Genomic DNA, 21,058 nt, shown 5'->3' with positions numbered 1-21,058 from the left:
GTTGGCACTGGTTGGAGTCCTTCCGATCTAGTGTTCCGACCGGACTTTCATTTGTCTCAGCGGCCTCGCGCTGGCTTGGTGAGGTTTGTACTGTGCTTTGAATTTGTGTTTTGAACTTGTATAGGTTTTGAACTGATTCGTTCATCCATAGCCCGATGGGGAGCTGTTTCGCACCTTTTGGTCCTTGGCGGAGCTTCAGAAGGCTTTTCGAGCCGTACGTGCTGATGAGGAGGCTATGGGAATCTAGTTGCAGATGGGCCTGGTCGATTTCTGGCGTGCCATGGGAGATACTTCGAGGAGAACGGGGATCGAACCCCGACTACAGGCTTTGCTGGAGCGGTGGTGGGATACCACCAACACTTTTCATGTGGCATGGGGGGAGATCACCATTACTCCCTTCAAGTTCGCCATGATTACGGGCCTTCCTTTTTCCGAGAGGACCGTGATTTTTGATTCTAGGAGAAGTGGTTCTCGAGTACTGCCAGGGACTTGCTCGGCCCTGTTGTCGATTTGGCGGATGATGATACTCATGCTTCTGTGACGGTGATCATGGATGTTATCCGTAGTGTAGGCATATCTGCGGAGCAGAGGGTTCGACTTTTCCTCTTGGCTCTAGTGAGCAGAGTGATGGCCGCGAGCAGGAACAGCCGGGTGCACATCGGCTTCCTGACAGCTTTGCAGGATTTGAGGGTTGTTTCGAGCCTCAACTGGGGCGGTATGGCATACGACCACCTCTTATATGAGATGAAGTGGGACTCTCGGACTGCACCCGAGGGCGAACCGAGCATTGCTGCTTTGTGGAGTGTGCTGGAAGTATATGGGACTCCTTGTACCTTGTATCTTGTACTTGTATGCTGGTATCTTGAACTTGACTGATGCTTTGCTTGTTTTTGAAAGATTTGGATGTACGAGCACTTCCCAACTTTTGCGCCGGATCGTGTTGGAAATGCAACTTACCCGTATGCTGCCTCTTGGATAGGAGCGGTGCGCAGGAGGGTGCCTCTGTCGGCCTCCCGCAGAGCTTGGCGGGTTTTACCCGTCAGTGAGGTAAACTCTTGTACTGTTTTGTTCTCTTGTATTTATATTTGTATAGTTTCCTGAATTGTCTGCTCTGTAGGTGGTTTGGCGTCCTTTTGCTGACGCGCCTTTACCTGTTTCGGCCGCTGGGGACCATTTCTTGTCTTCAAGGCGGGTCTTCCTCCTGGGCGTGTATCTCCATATGTGGTACCTGGGGGAGCGCGTGTCCCTTCAGCACAGTACGGGGGACAGGCTTGTCCTTAAGGACCCACCGGGATCCATGTTGGCGCCAGACGATGAACTCGCCCAGTTTTACTTGAATGCTGGTGATGTTGTTTGCCTCCCTTGGGAGAACTTTGTAGATAAGAGGGGCCGCTACGAGGACCTTATGGGGAGACTCGCTCCACCTGTACGCTTCGTACTGCCGGTGAGCTGTTGAATCTTGCACCTTGTATTCTTGTATTCTTGTATTCTTGTATGTTGGTTTGATTGTAAGATTGGATGATTTTATGTAGGAGGAGGAGGTTGATCCTGAGGATATTCCCTATGCTGATAGGGTCATCCGCTATGAGAACTCGGACGGGGAACAGGTGGAGGTGACCATTCCTGTAGCTTCTCCTCCGCACCGGAGATCGTATGATGCTGTACCTGAGCATTATGCAGCTGTAAGTACTTGTATTTGCTTGAATTTGATTGTGATCTTGTATATGGAAATTGATCTTGAATTTTGTATGCAGGCGCCTCGGGTGAGAGTGCGTCGTTGGATGCTTCTGATTGATTCCTTGAAGAGGCATTGTGCCAAACTGACCCAGAAGCTTTCTGGCCGGGACAGAGAGGTGCTTTTCTTGACTTTGAAATTTGTATTCTGGAACACAAAAACTTTGATGTTGATTATTGAGATTTGTACTTTGTATAGGAGCGCCGTCGAGGTCGCAGAGCTTCCGTTGACCGGGAGCCTTAGGCGGAGACTCCATTGAGGCAGGAAGGACCAAGCTTGGATTTGGGACAGGGGTCCCGTGCTAGTACTTTCAAGAGGCATTCTGATGCTGATAGGGGAGCTGCCCCTTTTGTATATGTTGATCCCACCAAGCATTCTTTTGGGGATGCGAGCAGTTCGAGGCCTTTTGTTCCTCCCCCTGGTTACTACTTCGGAGGGAGCGGTCCTCAACCTTGGGGTGCGGATGCTTGGGCTTATTTGTAACACCCTAATGTGAGGGGGTCGAAAAAGCACGAGGCTAATGCGTGACCTCGTCCCTCGTGGGTGTGACGATTCTTTTTATTCAATCAAGTGTAATTGGATTTCTTGTGAGTTTACACCCAATTGACTAGTAATATAGGAGTCGCCATTCAGTTTTTAACGACAATGAGAAAAACTGACAAAACCCGGTTATCGTGACATAAAGGGAGTGCAATTATGTTTGACCACGACGGCCGTAGGTTCCCTTGTGATCCCTGGTGTGGGGATCTCTCAACATACACCCGCAAGGTAGAGATTGAGGGTTCGGGGGACTGTAACTACCGAGAGGAGTACTTCGCTCGTCGATAACTCCAGAGGTAGGATATCCTTACTAGCTCAGCATAAATAATTAAAGGGACATGCGTTAACTATTAAACTAATCTGAGTTGATTTTAGCAATATGCAACATATAATACTAATTCGATCGTAATTATATGATTTAAATAGCATTAAGGGACCTAGCATGATAATCCGATTTCCCAAAAATATTATATTTGTTAGGCGTGATAGAACAATCAGATTTAGTTAGTTTAACAGTTCATAAAAAGGGCGAGGAAAGCAGTTAAATCATCGAAAAGGGACACATTACGACGCACCCTTGAGAGGTGCGTCACGGTTCTCATAAAACTAACCACTTTGACTTTGCTATTTCTCCTTTTTATTTAACGAATCTCAATTATGGGACAGGATACGTTCTTTTCGATTTATGTATCGATTGCGACAGAACGCGTAACAATTTCGCAGCGTGAGGCTTAGGCTAAGGGTTGGAGTCAATACTCAGAATATAATTGTGTGTTGTGTGTCTCTTTTTTCTTCACGTCGATTTTGGGGCTGTATTTATAGGGAAGAGTTCGTGGAAAGATAGAATTGCAGAGTTCTAATCCACAAAGAATTAGGAAGAAACACGTCCCAGGTATTTTCAGCGCCCAGCTCTGGGCGTCAAAGATTTCGGCGCCCAGCTCTGGGCGTTGAAAATAGGATTCAGGCAATTTCAGTGCCCAGGGCTGGGCGTTGAAATTGCTGTTTGGGCCGTTTTTTTTGTCAGATTCGGATTCCTAGAATCCAGAGTGTTTGAGACTTAATCGAGTCTTTTAGTGCGTATCAATTTCATGACGGAATGCGTCTGGGCCCGTTACGAACTCTAGGCTCGTTAGGATTTTAATTAATACGTAACTCTTATTTCCGAATCATATTAGGAATAGGATTCTCGCAGTTTTTCTATCTCATTTAGGATTTATGTTGGAGTGCAACACCTAATTCTGACAAGTTTCTATCTTTTATGACTTGCCACTTTTAGAAGCTACCCTTTACGGCAGTTACTATTTTTAGCAGGTTTCCATAAATAGCAGGTTTCGGGTGAAATGAAAAGGGAAATTGAGATTCGTTTATTTTATAGGAGATGCGTTGTCAAGTGGAGATTTATGTTTTCATCATCGAACCTTTCCCTTTCGAGAATGGGGACAAAAGTAGGTGTCTACAGTTAGCCCCCACTTTGACTGAGTCTTGGAGTAAGACGATGGTCAAAGTATTAGACGGAGTGCGTCACACAAGCCATGGTGTATGTGACCTATTTTGCAAGGGTCTCACGAGCCCCCGAGTGATAACATTTGACTTAAGGGTCATCACTTGAAGTGTCAACATATCCCTCACGTGTCATTGGGATTTGTCAACTGATAGTATAGAAACTTCCTCACTTTGTCATTGGAAGGATCTAACGGTGCGTAGAAACTCCCTCACTTTGTCATTGAGAGTAGCTACAGATGTTTTCGAAATCAAAGCTATAAAGTGTATGGGCCTGGCCAAGCCCAATCACGAGGTAAAAATGTTTTTAAAGATTCTCATTTTCAGGGCTAGCTAAACGAGAAAACCCCCTTGTTTTTATGGGACGTAAAACGAAGGAAAATCCAGCACATCGCTCTTTTTTGGAAAAAACGGAATCCAATCCTTTTAATTTTTGGAAAAGGGAAAACCAGAAAAAGTTATCGCTGCAGCGACTAAGGACCTGCACGGTTAGTGATGCACACCCCGCCGGCTAAAGATGGCGAGCCTGTTCGCTAAGGGTGGACACCCCGTCCGATAGAAGTGGACGAATCTGTTTTTGAAATTTGAAAATAAGGACCTACGCGGTTTGTGACGTAGACCCCGCCGGCTAAAGATGGCGAACCTTGTCCGCTAAGGGTGGACACCCCGTCCGATAGAAGTGGATGAATCTATTTTGAAATTTGTTTTGCTTTTTTTGAAAATAAGGACCTACGTGGTTTGTGACGTAGACCCCGCCGGCTGAAGATGGCGAGCCTATTTTAAATTTGAAGACTTTATTTTTTCGAAAACTGAGGACCTACGCGGCTAGTGACGCAGACCCCGCCCGCTGAGGGTGGGCGAGCCCTGTCCGCTGAGGGTGGACGTCCCTGAATTCGTTTTTTTTCGATTTGGGAACTCGCGCAGTTTGTGACGCGATCTTGCCGACTGAAGATGGGCAAGTTCCTATTTCTTTGGTTCTTTGTGATTTCTTTTGAGAATTTCTTTTTATTCATTCTTACAAGAGCGAATTCTTTCGAGGGATGCTCGAATTTAGTCGTAACCTGAACGTGGGCTGACAACGTGTTCAGACGGACCTTTGTCTTGCGACCGTCTGCTTTCGTGATTTTGAGCTAGTCTTTACGGCTCGACTTGGTCTTCGATCAGAGGACCGTGCACAAGTGTCAATGACGACCTTTCGATGAGGTCGAACCTGTTGTTTTTTTTTTTGAGATATCCAAACATGATATGGTGTTTGGCGCAGTCCGGGAATATGATTTTGATCGTGCACATATTTTTGGTGTTTCGAAGAATGACCATGATATTTAACTTGTTTTTTTTTTTGAAAAGTGTACATAAGTATTTTCTGAGACGAGTCTAAGTTTCGACCAAGTTTTAATGTTTATATTTGCTTATTTGGGAGCTAAATGTGCTTTGGGCTTGATCCTACTTGCAATAGGGCCTCGTGTTTAGCGACACGATCTTAAGTCCTTTCCTGTTCCGTGTTTTGTGAAATCTTGGCCTTGGGCTGCATTTTCAACGCCCAAGGCCAGGCGTTAAACATTTCGGCGCCCAACCGTGGGCGCTGAAAGTCTTTTCCTGGTGACATTTGACTTTCGGATTCCCTAACACGTTTCCGAATGGTATCAGGATGTCATTGGGTGCGTTCAGCTATATATAGAGGCTAGATACGTCCCTATTTTCCACTACTTTCAAATTCTTTCTCTCCTTTTTGCTGTGCTTTAATTATTCATTGTTTTTGCCATGTCGATCTCTACTTTCTCACTCCAACGGACTGTTAGGCGTTGGCTACGGGCCCTTACTCCCACAGAAAAAGCTTTGTTAAAAGAATACTACTTAGAGGCACTTTTAGGCTTACAACAAATTAATATTGATTATAACTTTCTGCATGCTGCCCTAAGCTTTTGGGACTCCGATCATCATGTTTTTGCCTTTCGGGGCAACGAAATATGTCCTTTGCCCGATGAATTTGCTGCGATCCTTGGTTATCCTACTAATGCTACTCCTGTTACCCCTGGCACTATTGAAGAGGGTAAAACAACCATAAGGGCTTTCCTAGGACTAGATGATAACATGTTTGCTGAAATTGTTGTAGATGATAAGGTTAACTTGGCAAAAGTTGTAAAACATCACTTTAGGCCTAGTAAGAATATGACCGAACAGAAATTGAATATTCGAGCCCTTGTATTTTGCTTGTTGAATCATTATTTGCTGTCCAATAACAATGGTGAGTTCGGTGACATAAGGTTGATCCCCTTGATTAGCCAGATGGAAAGTTGCTATTCTATTATGCCGTTGGTTGTTGCCGAGACTTTGCTGAGTGCGGATGAGCTGAAGAAGGATGCCAAATCTGAACATTTTAAGGGAAGCCCCCTATTACTGCAGGTAATCAATTTTCTACTTTGCGCACGCATACGCCACTTTTGCATATATTTTTTTGCCTGGGGCTGAGTTTCAGCGCCCAGGGCTGGGCGCTGGAGTTTTCGGCGCCTGGTCCTGGGCGTTGAAACTGCGACCCAGGGACCGTTTTTTTTTTCATTCTTTTGATTCGATTGTACCTGTTTTCGCAGATTTGGCTTGCGGAACGGCTTAGACTTTTGGAAGCTCCTGCCGATCCTAAACATTATCGCCCTATAGCTTTGGGTAACCGAAAATACTTGCACCAAGGCCAGGACGAGGCCGAATGGACCTCCTTTTTTACTTATGGAATTTGTTCTATTAAGTGGGTGGTACCATGGTGGGGTTTGACTACTATGACAGGGGGTTCTGATGTATCGGTTTATGTTTCTTTGTTGGGGCTATCTCGTCCCATTTATATTTTCCCTTACCAAGTCATGCGTCAATATGGTTTAAGGCAGACTATCCCCTTTTCTAATACGGTACTGTTAGGTTATGATACATATGACAATTCATAAATCATGCGGAAAAACCATAAAGCCAGGAAAACATATTATTTACACATAATCATTTAGCATAGTTTAGATGCATACTCTTTGTTGCGTGCCTTCCCTAGCTGCGCCCGAACCGAACAAGAACAAGTCTTTAGGACTCCAAGTGTCGTCCCTCCGTAGATAGTCCACAGCACGTCCGGATCCGCCTTAAGATTGACCAACTAGAATCGCCCTTAAGGTACTATTATTTTCGGCACTTTATAGGCAAATGTGTGACTGAATTTTTCTCTCAAAAACTCACTTTGAATACTTTGAAACTTCTTATAAATTGTGAGCCCTAGCCTCATATTTATAGGGGTATGGAAAGGGAATCGAAATCCTATTCAGATACAAATTAATTAAACCTAGAATCCTACAAGAACTCTAATTCAATTAATTTATCAAATAGAATTAGGAATTTAATCATTAACCGAACTCTGCATGTTTTAGGAAACGTGCACGAACACAAACACTTGCACACACACGCACGGCAGCCACGATGGGCCCCCATGCGTGCGCGCGAGCAGCAGCCCACGCAGCGCCCGCGCGCGCTGCGCGCTGCGCGTGCTGTGCGCGCTGTGCGCGCTGCGCAGCCTGCTGGGCCTGGCCTTGCGCTGGGCCTGGCGAGGCTGTTTGTGCGGCGCGCTTGGCTTGCTGGGCGATGGCCTGGCTTCGTGCTGGGCCTCGTCCGGCAGGCCTCGTCCGATGCTTATTCGTACGATGCGCTTCCGATTAAATTTTCCGATTCCGGAATTCATTTCCGATACGAACAATATTTAATATTTCCGATTCCGGAATTAATTTCCGTTTCGAACAAATATTTAATATTTCCGTTTCCGGAATTATTTTCCGATTCCGGTAATATTTCCGATTCTGACAATATTTCCGTTTCCGGCAATATTTCCGATTCTGGCAATATTTCCATTTCCGATAATATTTTCCGATACGTACCATGTTTCCGTTTCCGGCAACATCTACGACTTGGATAATATTTATTTTTCCGATACGATCCATATTTCCGTTTCCAGCAATATCATCGTTTCCGGAGTATTCATATCTTGCCTGTGACGATCTTAGCTCCCACTGAAACCAAGATCCGTTGGTTCCGAATATTCATAGATGGAGTATTTAATGCCATTAAATACTTGATCCGTTTACGTACTATTTGTGTGACCCTACGGGTTCAGTCAAGAGTAAGCTGTGGATTAATATCATTAATTCCACTTGAACTGAAGCGGCCTCTAGCTAGGCATTCAGCTCACTTGATCTCACTGAATTATTAACTTGTTAATTAATACTGAACCGCATTTATTAGACTTAACATAGAATGCATACTTGGACCAAGGGCATTATTTCCTTCAGTCTCCCACTTGTCCTTAGGGACAAGTGTGCATTTCCTAATTCCTTTGTCGCTTGATGCTTGCTCTTGAACATAAGGTAAGAGTTGTCATCCTTATTATGTCCAGAGGTGTTCCTCGGTTTCAGAGTTCAACTGATCAAATAAACAGATAATCATAGCCTATGATTCATCCGAGCACGGCCATGCATTTCACAGTTTCTAGCTCTCCGAGTGGCCTTGTACAACTTTTAAGCATCTCATCCCGATTTATGGGAGGACAATCCCAATCTTGCGATCTTGAGATTAGACTTCGTTTGATAGGTGATTACCTGAGCGTTGCCTTTATAGCCTCCTTTTACGGTGCGACGGTTGGTCAACGTCAAAGCAACCAGTTCTCAAACAAGTAATCTCAAATCACTCAGGTATTGAGGATTTAGTGTCTAATAATTTAATGAAATTTACTTATGACAGATTTTCATCTCTTACAGTAAAGTTTCATAGGTCTTGTCCGATACTAGTCTTCCCAAAGTAAGTATCTATGCAAATGATTATAACATTGCCATGTCCACATAGTTCAAGAAACAGAACTACTAGTCATCTTGCATTCTAATCGTCTAATGTTTTCTATGCGTCCATTTTTATAGAAAACTCCGAATAGGGACCATTTTCAACCTTTGACTTTCAAGTTCACTTGATAGACATTTCTTAGTCACAGGACTGGTCCTGACAGTCTATCTTGAATATATCGTCAAATTTGAAGGGACTCATCATTTAATACTAAACCAAGATTAAATGGAATATGAAAATACATTTCATATATGATAAATGTTCAACCCCAATGTTTTATAACCATGGGCCTCAAACCCATCTTCTAAAACAATTCATGGAATTCAAAGCTATGCTTGATTTCCAGTGCTACAACGTGAGTGTTGCTTCTCACTTGTTGCATAGGTTTAGTTATCATGCTTTGCCAATCTTAATATCCTTTTCATCGAATGTTCTTCGAGATATGATGATAAGATCTTTTCGAGTTTGTTTATTATGTGATCTAGTCTTTCTTACTTCGATGGTGGTTTTACTCATTTTGCAATGAAGAACCATCAAGTTAGCAGACGTTTTTCTTGCTTCAAGAGTGGTTCTACGCATTTTTCAATGAAGAACCATCAAGCCAGCAGACAGGTGATCTACCCAAGTTCAGTGAAGAACTTTAAACAACCCTGTTTTATTGCTTCTTAGGCAATAATTACTTTTACTTCAACTGTATAGGTTGCTAGTGATGCTTTGTTTGGATTTACCTATCCAGGCAGTTCATAGATATGTGGAAGATTCTCCAACTATATCTTAGAACATAGAAATTATTTTTTAATTTCCCACGCAACAACTCATGGTCTCCAACCCATGTTGCCATTTTCTAAACACGATGCTCTATAGCTCGTCCTTATCAATGGTTAACTCCAAAGGGTCTTGCTTGATCCTTTGCCAGTGTTTATGCGTGTAGCATCAATATTTAGCATATCTTTATTTCCTTGAATCAAGAACTATTCCTATGTACCTTTTCAAGTACCATAAGTATTCTTGATCTCAATCTAGTTGATCTTTACTTAGATCAATAGAGATTGGTATATGTTCGTCATGGCTAAAGTCATACAATACGTTTTTGGCGATCCTCATATTATATCATACATGATAAATTCTTTTGCAGAATAATTCCCAATTGAATTCTATTCATGTAACTTTAGCTTATCTAGTTTCAGTAGATACTAAATTCAGCTAAATTCTTTGACATATAATATAGGTTAAGAATCTTATTTAGATTCTTTGATGTTTAACTTAGTAAATGCTTATACATAGTTCAAACATCCTTTACTTAGATTTATTCACATGGGTCGAATATCTCCAATGGAGACTTTCGTGTTTGATTTAGTAAATTCCATTACTTAATCTAAAACATTAATATAAGATCTTTGTAAATAGATCTTAATACCCAGTATGCACTAAGTTTCGCCTTGGTCCAACATTGATGAATAATTTCAAACCTAAGTTATTAGCATTTGAATGTTATTTCACAATAGAGAGATATGTGTGTGATACACATAGGACCAATTAAGTTTTATGTACTCCCACTAAACTTCTTATATATCTATAAGAATCATGTACATTTTATGAAACTAAAATACTTATTAGTTTCACTAAAATACATTTCTAATTCCCAATTGCTTGCTTAAATCTGTACTTAGATTTCATAAGCTAGCTTTCTTTTTCAAGCATTTATTTGGATCCACAATTCCTATGACATACCATGTACATAGTTTATTCCAACATTTGATTGAGGAATACGTTTTGTCATCCAATTGCTATATGTACCAATATGCAATCATTGCTTGAATTATAGACTTAAGCATTACGATTTTGCATGAGGTTTCAACACAATCCATGCCATGAATTTGCTTGTAACCTTTAGCAACTAATCTAGCTTTGTGTGTGAACACAATTCCATGTTTGATGGTTTTTATCCTTAAAACAAACTTGCAACCAATAGGTGTGAAACTATTCTTGCAAATCAACAAAATTTCAATTTTGTCATCAAAACATTGAGTATGTTTTATGGCCTCTAACCATTTAAAACATTTGAGTCTATATATGGCCTCTAACCATTTTAGGGAATCTAGGTTTCGTCATAGCTTTCTTACAAGTCATAAACTCATTAATCTACATGATAATAGTTTGACTGCAAGTTGTAGGTTTCTTCACTATCGAATAGAAGAATCTCATAGTTTCATTGACCAGAACTCTATGTTTCCTTACTATCTAATAGAAGAATCTCATAGTTCCAGTGACCTGAACTCTATGCCTACTTGGGTATAGAACATCAAACAATAGAATATCAACAGGCACTTTGAGAGTCCTTTGAATATTCTATTCTCCTTGAAGCACTTGTAAAGTCTTCTAAGAGATGTCTATTCTTTAAAACCACTTCTAAAGTCCTTAAAGAATAAGTTCGGATTTTCTGAAGCACTTCGAAAAGCCTCCGGAATGTCCGTTTATGTTTGTTGTTCGCCTCGAAAACTTTCGAGGTCTATTTTCTCCCACTTGTGATTTTGGAAACGAATCTCCAAAAGGACATTATTTCGAGCAAACAAACATTATGTTCTCCAAAAATTCGTGGTAGAAACAATACCCTTGTGTCTCATTTGAATAAATCACAATGAAACATATATCTATACTTGGGCCTTAGTTTGTCGAATGACAAACACTAAGCTCCCACTGAGTTTTGCAACTCTCTAGATATATTTTATGAAAAGTTATTCTGAAATTACTTTTCAATAGCTTTGACGAATTTGGTTTAGTTTGGTGGTAGTTGAGCATTTTGTTTTAGAAATTATAGGAAAAGTCTTTATGATTCATCATTGATCGAATCAAGTGCTAATTGACTTCGATTATTCCAACTAAGATATGCCATATCTTATGGACCTAGATTGTGAAATTACAACACACAATCATTGATGATCATATTTGGTCTCAAGTAATCATCAACATGATCTAACCTAGATCTTTATGATTTCTTGCCAAGTGGATTTTATACTTCTGAATCTTTGAACTAGCCAAACAGATTCAACTTATATCACATTTGAGTAAATAAACCTATATTCACTCAAATCCATGTGAAATAATAAAGTCATAAAACCTTTCTTTAGCTTTGAACTCTATCGTCTAGGCGTTCTAACAATAGTTCATATTCTTTGTTACTTTCAACAAGTAAGACTAGCTTGTCTTAAGTTGATCTAGAAATCAACCAACTTTCAAAAGTCCATCAAAATAGAGCTTATGAATGTTAACTTGTTGATATGGTCTAATCAACAACGCCAAAGATTAGTGGAACTCAAATCAAGGGGTTGATTTGAACCTAGTAAAGTTCTTTAAAGAGTTGTTTGTTTTAATCAAGCATATTGACTCAACCTGTAATTGACCATTTCATTCAAATAAACAAACAAACAAGCATTGTTTTTGTTCTTCTGAATGTGAGTCTTTCTGTGTTTGAAGCAGAAATTTAGGTATGCTGATTATGGAACAAAATAGCCATTTAGTTCCAGCCTTTGAAAGGACTTAAAACAAACTTAGATGACCCTACAATTAATGTAGCATTGCCATGCTTCATTTCCCACTTGTAGGTCATTAGTGTATCCTAGCTTCCATTGTTTGAGTTATTACCGAAGTAAGAACCTCAAGCGGTATATGATACCAAGGAAGTTTGATTGCTAGGTCACTTCTCTTTAAACAAAAACTTATAGGTAGAAACGGAATCGTAAATTCCTTTCATTTGTTCCTCGTTTTCCTATTTCTTGTACCTTTTCTTATAGGCTTAAGAATTAAATTCTTTAGTGTTGACTTTTATACTTTGTTAGACATGTCCAATGTCACCCCAACAAGGTTCTTAACATTTAATTTATGTTGAATATTAAGTTTCAACTAGATGATCTTACCAGAAGCTTCTAAAGTTCTCTAAGCATCGATCTATTCGAATGTCTAGTGACTAGACTCATTCGAGAATTAAATGGACAAAGATATTAGGTTGTTAACCATTGGTAAAGCTGAGCGTTTAAGCTCAATGCTTTATGATCTCAAAACTACATTGTATTTTGAATTCACAAGCACCAATTGGTTTGCCATTCGATTTTGATATTCGAAAACAACCATAAAAGTCGCTAAAAGAAACGTACATTTTAAATTGCTCACTTTCTCTCATTTCCGTGAATCGTTCTTGGATTCACTACCAATCGAGGAAATTTACTGTTACCTTTCTAAAAGGATTTATTGCAGTGCAAGATATTTAATTATGAATAATAATTAAAACATACATTGAAGCATGCAAAGTCTAAACATTTATCATGAATAATAACTTGAAATTAAAGCAACCATGCAATTCAAACAAGTTATTAGCATTTTATTCGATTTTATTGTTCCGGCAGGTGTGAATAAAATGATTCCAAGATCCTAAAATCATTGAAGAACTAAGCACAGTTTGTCGACTTAATCCTAAAACATCTTAGGTAAGCAAAAGCCTTTTGCTAATAGTCTAGAAACTATTCTTGGTTGATAGGTACGTCTAAGAACGTATTAGGTAAACCTATCGATTTTGCCACGACATAAAAGGACTCCTTACTTATATCGTTGAGTTTCACCAAAACTAACATGTACTCACAATTATTTGTGTACCTTGCCCCTTTAGGACCAATAAGTAACACCTCGCTGAGCGAAAACTATTACTAGATTGATGTAAAGGATATCCAAGCAAGTGTATATTTTGGCATGGCACCTTATAACTCAATTTTTAAGTTTGGAACTTAAGGCTCTTACTATGTTGGTTAGATTTTAAGTGAACTAAAATCCTTAATCATGCAGCATAATCAAGCTTTTGATCTCATGCATTTTAAGACATATTTAAAACAATAAATAACTTAAAACATGCATAAGATATTTGTGATCTAGTATGGCCCGACTTCATCTTGAAGCTTTGACTTCAAAGTTCGTCTTGAAAATCTCCGTGGGAGGCACCATTTTCTTCAAATAGGATAAGCTATAACTAATTACAACTATACCCCTGGCACTATTGAAGAGGGTAAAACAACCATAAGGGCTTTCCTAGGACTAGATGATAACATGTTTGCTGAAATTGTTGTAGATGATAAGGTTAACTTGGCAAAAGTTGTAAAACATCACTTTAGGCCTAGTAAGAATATGACCGAACAGAAATTGAATATTCGAGCCCTTGTATTTTGCTTGTTGAATCATTATTTGTTGTCGAATAACAATGGTGAGTTCGGTGACATAAGGTTGATCCCCTTGATTAGCCAGATGGAAAGTTGCTATTCTATTATGCCGTTGGTTGTTGCCGAGACTTTGCTGAGTGCGGATGAGCTGAAGAAGGATGCCAAATCTGAACATTTTAAGGGAAGCCCCCTATTACTGCAGGTAATCAATTTTCTACTTTGCGCACGCATACGCCACTTTTGCATATATTTTTTTGCCTGGGGCTGAGTTTCAGCGCCCAGGGCTGGGCGCTGGAGTTTTCGGCGCCTGGTCCTGGGCGTTGAAACTGCGACCCAGGGACCGTTTTTTTTTTCATTCTTTTGATTCGATTGTACCTGTTTTCGCAGATTTGGCTTGCGGAACGGCTTAGACTTTTGGAAGCTCCTGCCGATCCTAAACATTATCGCCCTATAGCTTTGGGTAACCGAAAATACTTGCACCAAGGCCAGGACGAGGCCGAATGGACCTCCTTTTTTACTTATGGAATTTGTTCTATTAAGTGGGTGGTACCATGGTGGGGTTTGACTACTATGACAGGGGGTTCTGATGTATCGGTTTATGTTTCTTTGTTGGGGCTATCTCGTCCCATTTATATTTTCCCTTACCGAGTCATGCGTCAATATGGTTTAAGGCAGACTATCCCCTTTTCTAATACGGTACTGTTAGGTTATGATACATATGACAATTCATAAATCATGCGGAAAAACCATAAAGCCAGGAAAACATATTATTTACACATAATCATTTAGCATAGTTTAGATGCATACTCTTTGTTGCGTGCCTTCCCTAGCTGCGCCCGAACCGAACAAGAACAAGTCTTTAGGACTCCAAGTGTCGTCCCTCCGTAGATAGTCCACAGCACGTCCGGATCCGCCTTAAGATTGACCAACTAGAATCGCCCTTAAGGTACTATTATTTTCGGCACTTTATAGGCAAATGTGTGACTGAATTTTTCTCTCAAAAACTCACTTTGAATACTTTGAAACTTCTTATAAATTGTGAGCCCTAGCCTCATATTTATAGGGGTATGGAAAGGGAATCGAAATCCTATTCAGATACAAATTAATTAAACCTAGAATCCTACAAGAACTCTAATTCAATTAATTTATCAAATAGAATTAGGAATTTAATCATTAACCGAACTCTGCATGTTTTAGGAAACGTGCACGAACACAAACACTTGCACACACACGCACGGCAGCCACGATGGGCCCCCATGCGTGCGCGCGAGCAGCAGCCGACGCAGCGCCCGCGCGCGCTGCGCGCTGCGCAGCCTGCTGGGCCTGGCCTTGCGCTGGGCCTGGCGAGGCTGTTTGTGCGGCGCGCTTGGCTTGCTGGGCGATGGCCTGGCTTCGTGCTGGGCCTCGTCCGGCAGGCCTCGTCCGATGCTTATTCGTACGATGCGCTTCCGATTAAATTTTCCGATTCCGGAATTCATTTCCGATACGAACAATATTTAATATTTCCGATTCCGGAATTAATTTCCGTTTCGAACAAATATTTAATATTTCCGTTTCCGGAATTATTTTCCGATTCCGGTAATATTTCCGATTCTGACAATATTTCCGTTTCCGGCAATATTTCCGATTCTGGCATTATTTCCATTTCCGATAATATTTTCCGATACGTACCATGTTTCCGTTTCCGGCAACATCTACGACTTGGATAATATTTATTTTTCCGATACGATCCATATTTCCGTTTCCGGCAATATCATCGTTTCCGGAGTATTCATTTCTTGCCTGTGACGATCTTAGCTCCCACTGAAACCAAGATCCGTTGGTTCCGAATATTCATAGATGGAGTATTTAATGCCATTAAATACTTGATCCGTTTACGTACTATTTGTGTGACCCTACGGGTTCAGTCAAGAGTAAGCTGTGGATTAATATCATTAATTCCACTTGAACTGAAGCGGCCTCTAGCTAGGCATTCAGCTCACTTGATCTCACTGAATTATTAACTTGTTAATTAATACTGAACCGCATTTATTAGACTTAACATAGAATGCATACTTGGACCAAGGGCATTATTTCCTTCAGGTACCACCTAAGGTAGCGGCCTTTTCACAAACACGGGTTCTAGCGTGGGCTAAGTATTATGATGGTCTCCCGCGTTGGGCCGTAGCTAGAAATGGCTTTGTGGGTCTTTCTGAAAACTACAAGTTGTGGATGAGCTCCGATGATAAAGATGTGAGGACCGAGGCTCGAAATGGGGAGCCGGCTGAGCTTTTGATACCTCGTATTCGTGTTAAATATGAGGGTCCTGATTCTGCCAGACCTCGTACCTATAGTATTAAGACTGTGAAAGCTCGTCCTGATCGAAAGCGAAAGGAGGTTCCTCCCTGTTCCAGTTTCAGGCCTAAAAAGATGCCTAACATGAAGGGGCCTGCTGTTGTTAAAAGAAATGCAAGCTCTCACGGAGATCGTCGCCGGAATAATGTATGGGTTAGGAAGGCTCAGCCGCCTGTAGAAACAATGGCTAGTCAAGTTGATGATAATAATCCTTCTCCCACCATTGCCTGTGCCCTTGAGGCTGAGCGGGCTATGATTGAGAATGTTTCTGAAGCCTTGGCATCTTTGGAAGTTAGTGGCCAGGAGCCGGTTCTTATGGACATTGACATTGGGGCAGCGCAGAAGACAGTGGGGGTGGATCCTGCGAATATTGCCCTCTACAAGACTTTATTTGATGATCCAGAAGAACTAGAGTAGTGTAGTTCTTGCTAGGGTGTAGGTGCCCTCCATTTATTTCAGTTGTGTTTGTTTTTATTTTTAGCACTCTGTTTTCCTTCTTATTATTTTTTAATAAAGGCGTATTTTTATTTTTCATTTTAATTTATTTTTGTTTCTCCTCTTTTTTTATGTATTTTATATGTCTAACACTTTTTGCACAAAGAATATTTTTTTTTTTTTATTGGACCGAATCCTTGGTAAGGATTGCCTACGTATCTTGTCAGAATCAGGTCGCGCGTAGTTCTAGCTTTAGAATAAGTTCTAGGATGCCAGATTTTAATAGATATGCCCTGAGGTGGTAGCATATTACTTAATCGGTCAAATGAGTGAAGTATTATCATTATTTTCATCTGCCGTTTTTTTTTTGCCATAAGTCGCGTAAAATTCGACTAATTTGTATAGCTATATTTTGGTAATCCTATTTGGGTACGTACTGTACCCCCCAAGTGTTCGTTATTTTTCCGTTGTGTGCGGATAAAATGACGAGCACTTTTGAAAAGAAAATTTTTGGCAGGCAGAGAGTTTCAACGCCCAGCCCTGGGCGCTGAAAATGACTTGGGTAGTCAATTTTTGACGCTTTGCTTCACATGTTCTTGCATTTATTTCCTTTTTTTGTGCCTTGATATTTTGCTCGTACTTAAAGTCAATTTTGAGGCTATTTTGGAGGCTTTTTTGACTTTTAGCGTGAAATGCGTTTTTGTCCGGATTAAATTTTTTCTATCCGTGACTCGAAACAGTTTTGAAAATAGGGTTAGGGTGCGGAAGTTATGAAGATCTTTGTGTAGGTTTTTGAGGTGTTGTTAGTGAAGGGTATGATGGAATCTATGTTTTATGAATCTGTTTTTTTTTTGTAACATTTGCATTGTTTAGGATTTTGATTTCCTTTGATTTTGAGTTGCATGGATTGATTCTTATGATGACACTGGTTTGGCTTTTTAGGTTTTGGGGATATGAATGGGATAGTGTGGTTTATTTTGTGGGTTTCGGGAATTGGTTCCCATGGCACTATTTCAAAACCGAGTGGGCTTTGTTTGTTGGGCCTGGAGTGGGCCGGCTCTTTGTACGTTTTTGTATTTTGCAAGTACATTTGGTGTTTATTTAGTGTTAGAATAAAATTTTAGGAGAAATATTACGCCTTTATTGATTCGGAAAGTAAGGAAAACACACTGAAATAAAACTGACCCATATTCTAAGGGGCCTTAGGACCATCTAAAGTCTCTACTAATTTTTTTTATCAATCTAAAGAACTACTAGGCGCTTTTTGCTAATGGTGCTCTATGTGGCTCAAGCCTGGAGTTTAGTCTCATAAAACTTCGGTCCTTCACCGGTACTCATCTTGAATTCCATTCCTTTTGCATTGACCCACTGATATGTCTTCACCCATCCGTTCTCGACCTCTTCTAGTGTTGATGCAGGAGAGATTAACGGGTTTGGATCGAAACCTTCATCTTGTAAAGCTAGGGTAGTCATCACAGTCTCGTTCTCCATAGGCCTCGATTCGTTAAACAATGTCCATAGAGCCTGGTTGTCCAATATTTCAGCTGTTTTAGTCTTGGTGAGGTGGGGTGCCTCATCCAAGGTGTGGCAGTCATGGAAAATTTCAAATCCGGGTTTTAGCAAGTCATCCTGAACGAAGGGTTCAGGGAAATCACAGCATGGGTGTTCTTCTCCTTCCTGAACGAACATCCCGTTAAGGGTCCTTTGATATGGGGGAAGGAGGGTGGTTTGTTTGGCTTTGTTAAGGCGTAGCCTAGACAGGCGGTCAGCAATATCTTCCTCCGTTGGTTCATAACCTAAGCCAAAGGGAGTAGATTTGTCGGGTAAAGGATGGAATGTGCATTCCTTCTTCCTTATGCCCAATGGGGTTCCTGGGAAATAACCTTGAGCTAACAGCATTCTAGGGATGACTCGGGATGCATGCGGGTCTAGGAATGCTGGGTCATAATCTTCGATGAACTGGATTGTTTCTTCCATTTGAAACCCGTAAAGGTCGTCTGCAGTTTCGGCCGTTCCCACCATAGTGCAACTGACGTCGAGAGGAGGGGCACGGATTTCTAGTATTACCCCGTTATGGTTAAGTTTAACCATTTGGTGCAAGGTAGAAGCCACACCTCCTAAGTCATGGAGCCAAGGTCGCCCCAAGAGGAGGTTGAAAGTGGGCTTGGTTCTTTTTAGTTGTTTCAGGAGAGGTTAAAAGAGGAGATCCCAGATGGTAATCTCGGCCTTGGTTCTTTTTAGTTGTTTCAGGAGAGGATTTTCAATGACTTCTGCGACGGTGGCGTGCCGTCCATTCTCAGGAGTTTTCCTAACCGGGATGTCGTCCATAGGAGGTGGGTGAATATCCGGTTGGTATATTCTTCCGGATCGGGTGAGGTTGTCGACCTCGGGCTCCTGAGGGGTGGTGTCAATGAGAGCATACCCGGGCCAAGTTTCAGTGAAGAGGTCCTGGCCCGACACTTGAGATAGGTAAATATCTTCAGCATCATCATTCCACACACCGCACACTTCCCTCTCGATTCGATCCATAGGGACCACAGTGAGTGGTGCACCTTGAGGTGTAATATACACCGTGGGGTCGAAATTCTCTGGTTGGTCGAGAGAGATGTGACAAGAGCCGAGTGGGATCTTGTTGTTGTTGGGTTTGCCAACGTTAGGGAGAGGTATCACTTCATCCTCTATCATGTCCAGGATCGTATGTTTTAGATTCCAGCAGTTTTCAGTGTCATGCCCATTTCTTTGATGGAATTTGCAGTAAGTACCTTTGACCCAATATTTGCTTTTGACAGGAGGGTCATGGGTGGGGCCTATAGATCTCAACTTTCCTTGATTGGTTAGTCTTTCAAAGGCCTGTACCAAAGTCGACCCGAGTGGGGCAAACTTTCGGTCTCGGACCCATCTTCCAGGGCTTCTTCGCGCGGGAGTCTCTTCTACAGCATGGACTTCTTGGGCTTGGGATGTGTTACCCCGATTATAGGTGTTGTTCTTATATGTGGGTTTGCTTTGTATGGTTTTGGCAAGGTCGTCCTCGATCTTTATTCCCACATCATAAACTCTTTTGAAAGTGTCAAGTCCCAGGTACCTAAGGTGTTGTCTGTAAGCCGGGTCCAGGTTGTCAATGAATTTTTTGACTAATTCTGTTTCGGGAGGCCTATTGATTAGCTGGGCCGCCTGGTCCCTCCATCTAGCAAAGTAGGTCGTGAAACCCTCATTTTTCTTTTGGAAGAGAACTTCCAGCTCGCGTATGGTGACTTGGAAATCCATGTTCGACGAGTATTGCTTGATGAAGACATTGACAAAGTCTTCCCAAGTGGGGAAGAGCTTAGGGTCCTGGTGATAGTACCATTTGAGCGGCACAGGTTCCAAGGACAAAGGAAAGGAAGGTAAATACATGGACTTGTCCACGCTTTTCAAGTTCATGGCATTCACAAAGCTCAGTAGATGATCACGGGGGTTGTCCGTGGCCTTGAACTTTGGTAAGTCAGATGAACTGAACTTTTCTGGTAGTTTTCCAGGAAAAGGTTCAGGATCGAGGGAGAAGTATTTGCTCCCCATGGTTTGCTGTAGGACCATTTTTTCAATCCTCTTCTCGTTATCGAGGTCATTTTTGGCTTGCGCAGCCGCTAAAGCTTCATTTTCCATTTTTAGTTGGCCCATGAGTCGGGTCATTTGAGCCATCTGCTCTTGCAAATCTTCGATGGACATGTTTGAAGGTGCGAATCGAGGTTGGGGAAGCGGAGATCCTTGAAATGAGGGATGACGGACGGAGCTTGGAGTCACTAAACCTGATGTTGGCGATGTATCTTCGAGACGCACTAACCGTTGATTCCCTGATCGACACCAAGTGGCAGGACCAGTCCTAGGCATAAGATAAGCTAAAGTTTAGGTTCCCAAAGTTTCAAGCATTACTTAGTCTAGACTTCGACTCTCTAAATTGGTTTTTCACTCTTTCTTTTGTCGGCACACTTTTTGTTTTTTTATTTTATTTTGGTCATTCTTTGGATTTTCGAAACACTTGCCCGTGTGACATTCATAGTTATTAGCACGTTCGGTTTTGGTGCCGAGCATTGTCGTCGTAGGAGGCCTAACAACGACACAAAGAGTTATTAATTTTTTTTTCACGAGTCGCTTTTGAAATCGAGTGCTTTTCTTACGCCCTCGTAGCAATCCTTTTTACGAACATTTTTGTGTGCTACGTATTTTCCTTTCGCGCGGGTACCGAGGCTGCTGCGCTTGACCAGAAGGCCAAGCAGCAACTTCAGCGCCCAGCGAGGGGCGTGAGAAATTCTGGCGCCCAGCCAGGGGCGTTGAAAATACGTCCCTGGTTGGTTCTCGTTTTCTGTCTTCTGTTTATGCGACTTCGATTTGCGTGCTTGCTTAATAACGTCCTTTACGCGTAACAACGTTTGTGGGATTCGTTACAGGCCATCCCGAGCGTCGCTTATTTTTGTGGCGATCA

Source organism: Spinacia oleracea, chromosome 4 (genome assembly GCF_020520425.1).
Source record: "Spinacia oleracea cultivar Varoflay chromosome 4, BTI_SOV_V1, whole genome shotgun sequence".
NCBI lineage: Eukaryota > Viridiplantae > Streptophyta > Magnoliopsida > Caryophyllales > Amaranthaceae > Spinacia > Spinacia oleracea.
Note: the sequence above shows the minus strand (reverse complement) of the source record.